The 9,693-nt window shown below is 37.3% G+C and overlaps 1 pseudogene; it reads left to right on the top strand.

Moving 5' to 3' along the window:
* Positions 1-3,402: 3,402 nt before the first annotated feature.
* Positions 3,403-9,693, top strand: part of LOC123253797 — a 73,538-nt pseudogene continuing 67,247 nt past the window's right edge.

Raw genomic sequence — 9,693 nt, 5'->3', positions numbered from 1 at the left:
ATTTGTTCATGTGCTGACTTCCTATATTCTCAGTTTGAAGGCCCCGTTCCTCTATAAGTATTTTAAACTCAGTATTCCAAATTCCTTCTCTATTCAGTCATTCTATATTCTGTTTTAAGAGTCCTTCCAAATATAACCATTCTATGAAATGTATTCTCTACTGAGGGAAGAGGAGGGAATGAGAAAGACTCGAGAATTTTAAGGTAAACAAAAAGTAAATGAATAAAAACCAATACTACTAGTAATAAGTAGGGCACAAAAATAGTTAATGCAGAGACCATGTACATTGTAGGGTAAAGCTTGCAAAAAGTGGACTCCACTACTATTATATATTACCCTGCATTCATATCTTCTCTAACAACATTATGAGTGTAGAATGTGCGTTCAATGGGGACACCAGTCTGAATTACTATTTTAAATGAAATTGTATTTTCCTTGTTCACAGCATAGATCTCAGTTTTCATCTGGCTCAGCTGTCTTCTTAGAACATGAGGGAAATGTCTAACATGGTAAAGTCCAATAAAGATATGGTTTAGAATGCTCCGAACTGTAATATTAGTTCATGGACATGGGAGAACAGACATAAAGTGTAACACCTCATTTGGCCAGGAAAAATAGAGAAGCATTCAATAAAGTTTAGGGCAGAAAATGGTTCATGGAGAGCAGGATTGTGAATATTTTTCATATAGATCCGGGTTAAATTCTGATTCATTTTAATTGGATTTTATTTTTATGACAACTTAGTCACTGAGAAGAGAAGAATAGCAATGCCCAATGAAATATTTCAGGGTAAAAATCAATTCAGGCTAAGTTATCAAAAATCAAAGGACCTTTTACACTATGAGTCCAATCACAGAAGACATAATGCAGACAGGTTCTTATCTCAGGAGGTTATTCAACTTATTATAGGTCCCTAGAAATTCTAAAAAGTGTAAGCAATCAATCTCTCTTTCAATTTTCAAAGAAACATGATCTCCCCACAAATCAGTTTCACCCAGTAAACATTCAAGTGACATTTGTGGGTTAGAATTGAATTTTTAAATTCCTTTTCTTCATGATACTATTTCCTGTGGGTGAGAATTCCTTAATCTCAGCTTTGCCTTTTGAAGAAATGAAGGTTTGGAAAGAATTTCCATAATAACTTGGTTTATGACAGATATCAATGGCTATAAAAATCTTCACTTCTTCAGAATGACAGTGAAAAGGGTCTGTAGTATCCTATCATGGAAACAATTTATATACTCTAGTATTCACAAATGCACCTGGTAGTGCTCCCACCCTAATATTCTAGGAAAAAAGTATGTCTACCAAATGGCCACAAACATATTATCTCAGTTCCAGAGTAGAGCCAAGATGGTGAAGTAAAGCAGAGAAGCTCAGAGTTTCCATGAGAATCCTCTCCAACCAATATTAAAATAATGCTACAAAACAAATACAGGAGAGAAAGAACCAAAAAGGAAGACAGAGTGAAACAACTTTCAAGAAAAGGAAAAAACAAAAGGTAGGCAGAGAACATCTGGGGCACTGGGGTGAGAAGGGAACACAGTCTGCAGGAGATTATAGCAAAGACTGAAAAGCAAGCCAAGAGCAAGTAACACACCCCCACTCTACATCTGTTGTGCCAGGTTCAGAATTTAAGCACAAACCATCAACCAGATCCTGAGACCCTACCTGGGCAAATAGAGGTAGAAATTCTAAATGTGTGGAAGTCTGGAATCCCAGCCCAGGGCAGTCTGTGTGGAAGTGGGCTGATCTGTGTGGGTCCAGAGAGAACCCAGGAGTCCCAGTCTGGGTTTTGGGTAAGGATATAGATCCAAGTTTGGAGTAGTTGGTAGACTAAAAGTGGGTTCATATCTGTGGAAAGTTCAGGGCATAATTCCAAGACAGGGCCATTAACCATGTACCCCATTAGATCAAGTAGACAGTGAGACCAAAAAAACACCTAAGCCTGAGGCTGGAATTTGACCAAGCTCAGAGTAAGATAAAAAACTTATGCCCCAGCAGTGGGAGGTGATTCTCAGAGCTCTCAGTCCTCAGGTCATCATACCATATCTGAAAAACTGAAACTGGCAGAAAACCGGGGAAAAAGCTAAGGGAATCAAGGAAGGAATGAAGTTTAAGACGGTACTCTAAACTCCCAGAAAACAGAGCCTTACTATAAAAAAAGTAGGGAAAATGAACAAAGAATAAAAAAGCATCTAATTCTAAAGAATTTTTATGGAGATAAAGAGTAAGATATAAACAAAGAAGGGGACAGTAAAAGCAAAGAAAACACATGCAAAATCTAAAAGAAAAACACAGATTGGACACAGATTCTGGAAGAGCTTGAAAAGGACTTCAAAAACCAATTAAGAGACACAGGAAAGTGGGGAAGATATATGAAAGCAATGCAAGAAGAAATGAAAAAGGAGACCCAAAAGCTAATGGAGGAAAATCAGGCCTTAAAAATTCGAATTGAGCACCTAGAAACAAATTATTTCATGAGAATAAAAAAGAATAAAACAAACAAAAAAACAACAACAAAACATGAAATGTCTTAACACCTGACCTGGAAAATAGATCCAAGAGAGACAATTTGGGAATTATTGGGCTACCTGAAAGCCATGATAAAAAAAAGTTTGGACATCATAATAAAAGAAATTATCAAAGAAAACTGCCCATATGATACTTAAAAAATATTAAAGGGTGAAAAAGAGAATTTCTCTGAGAGGAAAGGGGAGGGAGAGATAGAATGTGGTAAATTATATAACATAGAGAGGCTTGAAAAATCATTATGAAGAGGGAAGGATAAGGATGGTGACAGGTTGTGCTTAAATATTACTCTCATCATAACTGGCTCAGAGAGGAAAAACAAGTATACTCAATGGGGTATAGAATTCTGTCTTACCCTACAGAGAAGTGGAAGGTGAATAAGATAAGGTAAGGGGGAGGTCATTGGAGGGAGGGGAAGTGGAGGATGTGATAAAAAAATAAAAACACTGGTGAGGAGTGTAAGAGGGTGATTTTAAGGGATAGGATTAGATGGTTAATATAGGCCAGTATCAGAAGATTTAATAGGTTTGTGAAGGTGTACAAAACCAATGTTAACAGGGTGACTGTGGGTTGATAGACTAACAAGAAGCAGTCAGGCAGAGCCTTTGCTGAGGTAACACACAGAGACCACTCAATAACAGGGATAGTTGTTGGATTTATTACAATAAGTAAAGGTGGGGAAGGAATTTGGATAACCCTAAACTAATATCAACTACCTAAACCTCCCCAAGTTGTTCCCTCGTGGTAAGTCTTCAAAGTAATTTCCTACATTGAGCCTAGCCTCTCTGACCTAAGAGATCCCCAGTCCTACTCTAGATAAGGCTGCATTAAGCTAAACTCCCCCTTTTGATGGTAAAAGAGAATTGGTCTATGGCAGGTATCTGGGTCCAGGGAACAGAACTTGTGTGCACAAGGACCCCAGACCTGATCTTACAGACAGCTGGTCTAAAAGACTCAGGATCACACCAGGAACTCAGTAGATTGAAGCAAATAGCAGTTAATCAGGTAGGATGGGAGATTAAAGTAGTACAGACACCAAGGAAAGTAGCCAGTCTTCTCCAGGCCAAACCAGAGAAAGACAGCTCAACTCTCCAGGTAACTGTATGAACCCACTTACTTAAGTGTCAGTATCAGGTGGCTGCTTCAAAGCCAAAATGATGTGTTGAAGTGAAGTGGAAGAAAAGTTGATGAAGAAGGCAAACAATAAGGAATGTAGAACCAATGATTACGTGAAGGCCATGAAATCCTGTAGCTATGAAAAAGGTTGAGACATAGACCCCATCAGAAATTGTAAAGGATGTTTCATGATATTCTATGGCTTGAAGGATTGTGAAGTAAAGTCCTAGAAGGATGGTGATTAGTAATGCTTGAATTATTTGTTTGCGATTTCCTTCTACTAGGCTATGGTGAGCTCATGTAATTGAGACTCCTGACGCTAAGAGAATTGATGTATTTAAAAGTGGGACTCCAAGAGGGTTCAAGGGGTTAATACCTGTAGGAGGATAATCCTGTAGACATTCCAGAATATTTATCCTCCTCCCACTCTCCCTTGTAATCCTGACATGCTAAAATCCTCTTCCTTATAACAGGAGGAAGAGAGTGAAAGGGAATAGAGCAGGATCCAAAGAGGAAAATAAGATGGAGGGCAATACACAGTTAGTAATCATAACTCTGAATGTGAATGGGATGAACTCACCCATAAAACAAAAGCAGATAACAGTGGATTTAAAAATAAAATCCTAAAATGTATTGTTTACAAGAAACACATTTGAGCAGGGTAACACACAGATTCAAGGTAAAAGGCTGGAACAGAATTTATTATGCATTATCTAAAGCAAAAAAAGCAGGAGCAGCAATCATGATGCCAGAAAAATCTAAAGTAGAAATTGATCTGATTAAAGAGATATGGAAGGAAATTACATTTTGCTAAAAGGTACTATAAACAATGAATTAATATAAATAATATACATTTATGTACCAAATGACTTAAGGAGGAAAACTATAGTAAAAACCATACTAGTTGGGAACTTCAAACTTCCCCTATCAGAACTACATAAATCAAGCCAAAAACTAAATGAGAAAGAAGTAAGGGAAGTGAATGAACTGTTAGAAAAATTAGAACTAATAGATATCTGGAGAAAACTGAACAGGGACAAAAAAAGTATATACCTTCTTTTCAGCAGTGCATGATACATATAGAAAGATCAACCATGAACTGAAAAAGAAAATACTGGAAATAGGGGAATAACTTGATGCCAGACAAAATGGGGACACTCCCACACCTCACAAGGGAAGGACTGACAGGTAAACAAAGGGAAACCAAATGGGGATGTGAGGTTTGGGAATGACAGTTGGTCAAGTAACTGACAATCTATCAACCAGGGAAAGCCAGTGAAGTGGATAACTTCAAGATGTGGGTTTTTTATGCCTTAGAGGAGACAGGAAGTACAAACAAACTGGGTTTATTGGTACTAAATGAGGGAAGTGGAAGAGAGGGGTTTTCTATACTATGGAATAGCTCTAATGATTTAACTAAACTAAGTTCTAAACAAAGCTAAACCTCTAACCAAAATAGGAGGGGCTGGAGAGGGCTTCTCACTGCACTGGTTCAGTAGTGCTCCAAGATGATCATAGATGTCACAGGAACCAGGAACAAGTCCAATATACAGGCTGTCAATCCAAAAACAACTCTAGGGAGTAAGGTAGATAAATATGCTGTCCCTCAACAGGTAACCAAGACCTTTCCTCAACCTAGGCCACGATAGTTGCTTGAAGTATCTTCTTCTCAGTGATATCCCATACTGTCAGCTCCTTAGATATTTGGCAAAAGCTGGACCACACAGCCAAAAAACCTCCTTCCCTTCAGCTTGGCCAAACAACCCACTCCTTTCAAACCCCGGCTTCATTCCATTATGAAATGTCCATGAAGTCCAAGATTTGATCAAGCTGTCATCTATACTCCTCCTCATAACAGTACTACGGCATAAAAACATTGCAAACAAATACAGAAAAGCAGAAATAATAACTTCCACTTTTTCAGATCATAATCCAATGAAAAATATAATTAATAAGAGGCAAAATTAAAATTAATTGGAAACTTAATAATATAATTCTTCAAAAATTAGAGAGTCAAAAAACAAAACATAGAAACAACTACTGATTTCAATGAAGAGAATGACTATGAGGAGATGTCATATAAAAAATCTTTGGGATATAGCCAAAACAGTATTCAGGGGGAAATTTATATCTGTGAGTCCCTATATCAACAAAATAGAGAGGGAGGAGATCAATGAATTGAGCTTGCACCTTAAAAAGCTAGAAAGAGAATAAATTAAAAATCCCCAGATCAAAACTAAATTGGAAATTCTAAACATCAAAGGATAAATTAATAAAATTGAAAGTAAAGGAGCTAGTAAACTAGTAAATAAGAGTAGGAGCTGGTACTTTGAAAAAACAAATAAAATAGATGAAATACTGGTAAATCTAATAAAAAATAAAAAAGAATCATATTAAGACTATAAAAAATGAAAAAGGCAATCTCAACTCTAATGATGAAATTAAGACAATTATTAAGAGCTACTTTGCCCAATTATATGGCAATAAATGTGACAATCTAGGTGAAATGGGTGAATATTTACAAAAATATAAAATCCTTAGATTAACAAAAGGGGAAATAGAATACTTAAGTAATCCCATCACCAAAAGAGAAAATTAACAAGTTATGGATGAAATCCTAAAGAAAAAATCCCCAGAGCCAGATGGATTCACAAGTGAATTCTATCAAACATTTAAAGAGCAACTTATCCCAATAGTACACGAACTATTTGAAAAATTAAGTAAAGGAGTCTTATCAAATTCTTTTTATGATACAAATATGGTACTGATTTCTAAGCCAGGCAGACAAAAAACAGAGGAAGAAAACTACAGACAAATCTTCTTAATGAACATAGATGCAAAAATCTTAAATAAAATACTAGCAAAAAAACTACAGCAAGTAATCACGATGATTATTCACTATGACCAGGTGAGATTAATACCAGGAATGCAGGGCCGGTTTGCATTAGGAAAACCATCCACATAATTGACCATGTCAATAACCAAACTAACAAAAATCACATAATCATCTCAATAGATGCAAAAAATGCCTTTGACAAAATACAACACCCATCCCTATTAAAAACACTAGAAGGTTTTCTAAAAAATAAAAATGATTAAATAAAAAAAATAAATTAAAATGAATTAAAAAAACACTAGAAGGGGTGGAGTCAAGATGACAACCTAGAAGCAGCAAAAGTCGATTCCTCTGAAAACCCTTCCACACCAATCAAAAACAAAGTGCTTCATGGGGGACAGAAAACAAAATCCAACAAGAAGACAGAGCTCAGTGACCCTTTTGCTCTATTCAACTTAAAAGGTATACAGGAAGTTTTAATTCTTGGATTTAAGGAAAAGAAAGAAGGAAGATCCAAGGGCTCTTCCCCCACCTACTGTGCTGAGATTCCAGTGGTCAGTGGGTTCTTAGGGCAAGGACTCAAACCAGGATGGAGCGCCTTGCCACAACAACTTTGTGAAACTCAGGACTTTGACCACAATTCGCATATTCCTTCTAACTGATCTGCTAATGATAAAAAATAAGGTTGCAAATATCTTTGTAATATAAACAGTTAGATTTTATTGAATCCCTTAGGTTTTCTCTTTCTTATTTACTTTTTTGTCATTCTGTTGCATCTTGTATTTGATCACCAAAGTTATATTTAAATCTGATCTTTTCTTCTGGAATGCTTGGAAATCTCCTATTTTATTAAATGATCACTTTTCCCCATGAAAGAATATAGTCAGTTTGAAGGATAGGTGATTCTTGATTATATACCTAGTGTAAAAGGGAATTCTTTGTTCTCTCTGAGTTTACACTTGTGAAAGGTAATCCTTTACTCCCTTTGTCTATTTTGAGTTAACACTAATTTAAGTACCCCTACTTAGATTGTGAAGAGAGGATTAACTCTCCTTTGTCTACTTTTGAATTGAATCAACAAAAGATTGAACACCCTACTTAGTACTAGGTGAGCAGCTAGCAAGGTGCTTCTCTACTTTATTGTTTCCTCTCTATTTTGTAAATAAATTTGACTCAGATGTAATAAATATTGGAGACCACATAATTTAATAAAATAATTTTCACCTTTCCATTTCTGGAAGGCCATGAAGATTGTGACAAGTACCCTCAAATTTCCCTCACTTTTCTTACATTTTCCTTTACTATCTCAAGTCAGCCTTTTTCTGTTTCTACGATTTTCAACTGTGAAGGTAAGTTCAAATGTTTGTTTTTCAAAATCACTTAGAGTCCCTCTTTAATCCTTTTAGCCTAAGGCTAGTTGATTAAGGATGTGCCTGCATTCTGCTATAAAGTCCTTGAAAAAAATCCTTGGAAAGACCACACTCTGACCCTAACCCCTAGCCAATATCGACATCTACTGGTAAAAAGGTTAAAAAATACAATGAATCTAATAAGTAAATTAATACTGTAATGCAGGGTTTGCAGCAAAAGCTTTTGCTTTTGCAAATTCAACTGTACAACCCTGGCAGTTAGAGGATTTAGAATGTTCATAGAAAGACAGTTGGAGCCTGAGATTATAAATAGTGCTGAAACTCCAACTGAAGGGCTTTTGCCTTTTGGCTTCTGCTTTGGCTGGTGCTTTTGTCTTTTGGGGCATTTGGACTTAATCTGATTTCTCTGGACCTCTCCCTGATCTCTCCATCTACATCCCTGCTATTTCCCCTGAATTTCCCTTTGGGCCCTGGGAGAAAGGGTGGGCTTGGTGGTTGGACATTGTGGGTTTAGTTTCTGTAGGCAAGTAGGGCATCCTAAAACAAGCCACTCCTAATTTAGTGATCTGATAAATACTTTACTTCAAAGACAGTCAAACCTTCCTGACTGGGAGAGCAGGCCTCTCTCAGTCTAACACTCTCCTGTGACCCATCGCCCAGCACCAGCCTTCTCCCTAGCAGCAGTTATAAAAACCTAAACCTCTTTCCCTCTGATTATCCCTGACATTAATAAATCCCCTTTGTTACCTATACAAAGCCTCTGGTGAATGATTGTATTGAAGATTAAGGCAAAGGCTGAAGAGAGAAGAATTACTTTCTTTTATTTCTTGAGGGAAACCTAGGCATCCATCTTGGGCAGGAAGTACCTAGCAGAGACTTCCTGAAGACATCAGTTTCACTGGCAGCCTTTGACTCCTCCCTCAAGAGACTTTAGAAATTAACAAGAGAAACCCCAGCCTTGATCTAAAATTTTCTGACTGGCCCAATTCCTTTTGTATCATTTAGATACTTTCCCTTGCCTTGAAGGGTCCAGACTATTTCCTCCCAATACCCTCTGTCTCTAGCCTCAGTGAATAAGCCTGTTTGAAATGCCCTCCTGTATACTCCCTTCCATTCCCTTACCTTCCTATATACACCACCTCATTCATCCCTTCCCTACACTCTGCTATCCCCTTCATTCCTCCTCCAATCACCTTATCACCTTTACTTTATATCATTTTATTCCTCCTCATATCCAAAGATTATCTACTTCTTTATAACAATACCAGTTAACATGGATTTTACTAACATAACCTGAGCTGGAAACATGTTGTATTTTCTGGGTTTGAAATGGTTCATATGTGCAGAGAACATTTCACAGTGTATCAATATAACCAGTGAAATATATTTGATACTCCACATATTCTACCTTAAGAAGAAACAAGGCAATTGTTTCTTTATACTCAGAGCTCAAAATGAAAGTATGGAGAATACTTTGTGGGAGATATAAAGTTCTATAAAAAAATTGGAAGAAACTCAAAAATCCTCCAGAATAAATCTCTCTATACTTCCTCATTATTGGAGCCAATTCAATCTCTGTTGCATCCTACCCTACACAATCTTGTTCCTCCTACTCAACCCACCCCATCCTCCCTCCCCACTACCTCCTATACTTTCTCCTCTGCCCCAGCCCCTTTCCCTCCTCTCCAGCCTATCCCTCCCCCTGCCCTCACCTCTAACCCAGGCCCTTTCCCACCTACCCAACTCATCCTTCCCCCATTCCTCTACCCCTCCTACCCCTGCCCAAGCCTCATTCCCCTGACAAACATATTCTTTCCCCTGCCCCTCCTGCCCTGGAAC

The sequence above is a fragment of the Gracilinanus agilis genome, chromosome X, assembly GCF_016433145.1.
Source record: "Gracilinanus agilis isolate LMUSP501 chromosome X, AgileGrace, whole genome shotgun sequence".
Classification (NCBI taxonomy): Eukaryota; Metazoa; Chordata; class Mammalia; order Didelphimorphia; family Didelphidae; genus Gracilinanus; species Gracilinanus agilis.
The sequence above is the reverse complement of the archived record's forward strand: the minus strand, read 5'-3'. Positions and strand labels throughout refer to the sequence as shown.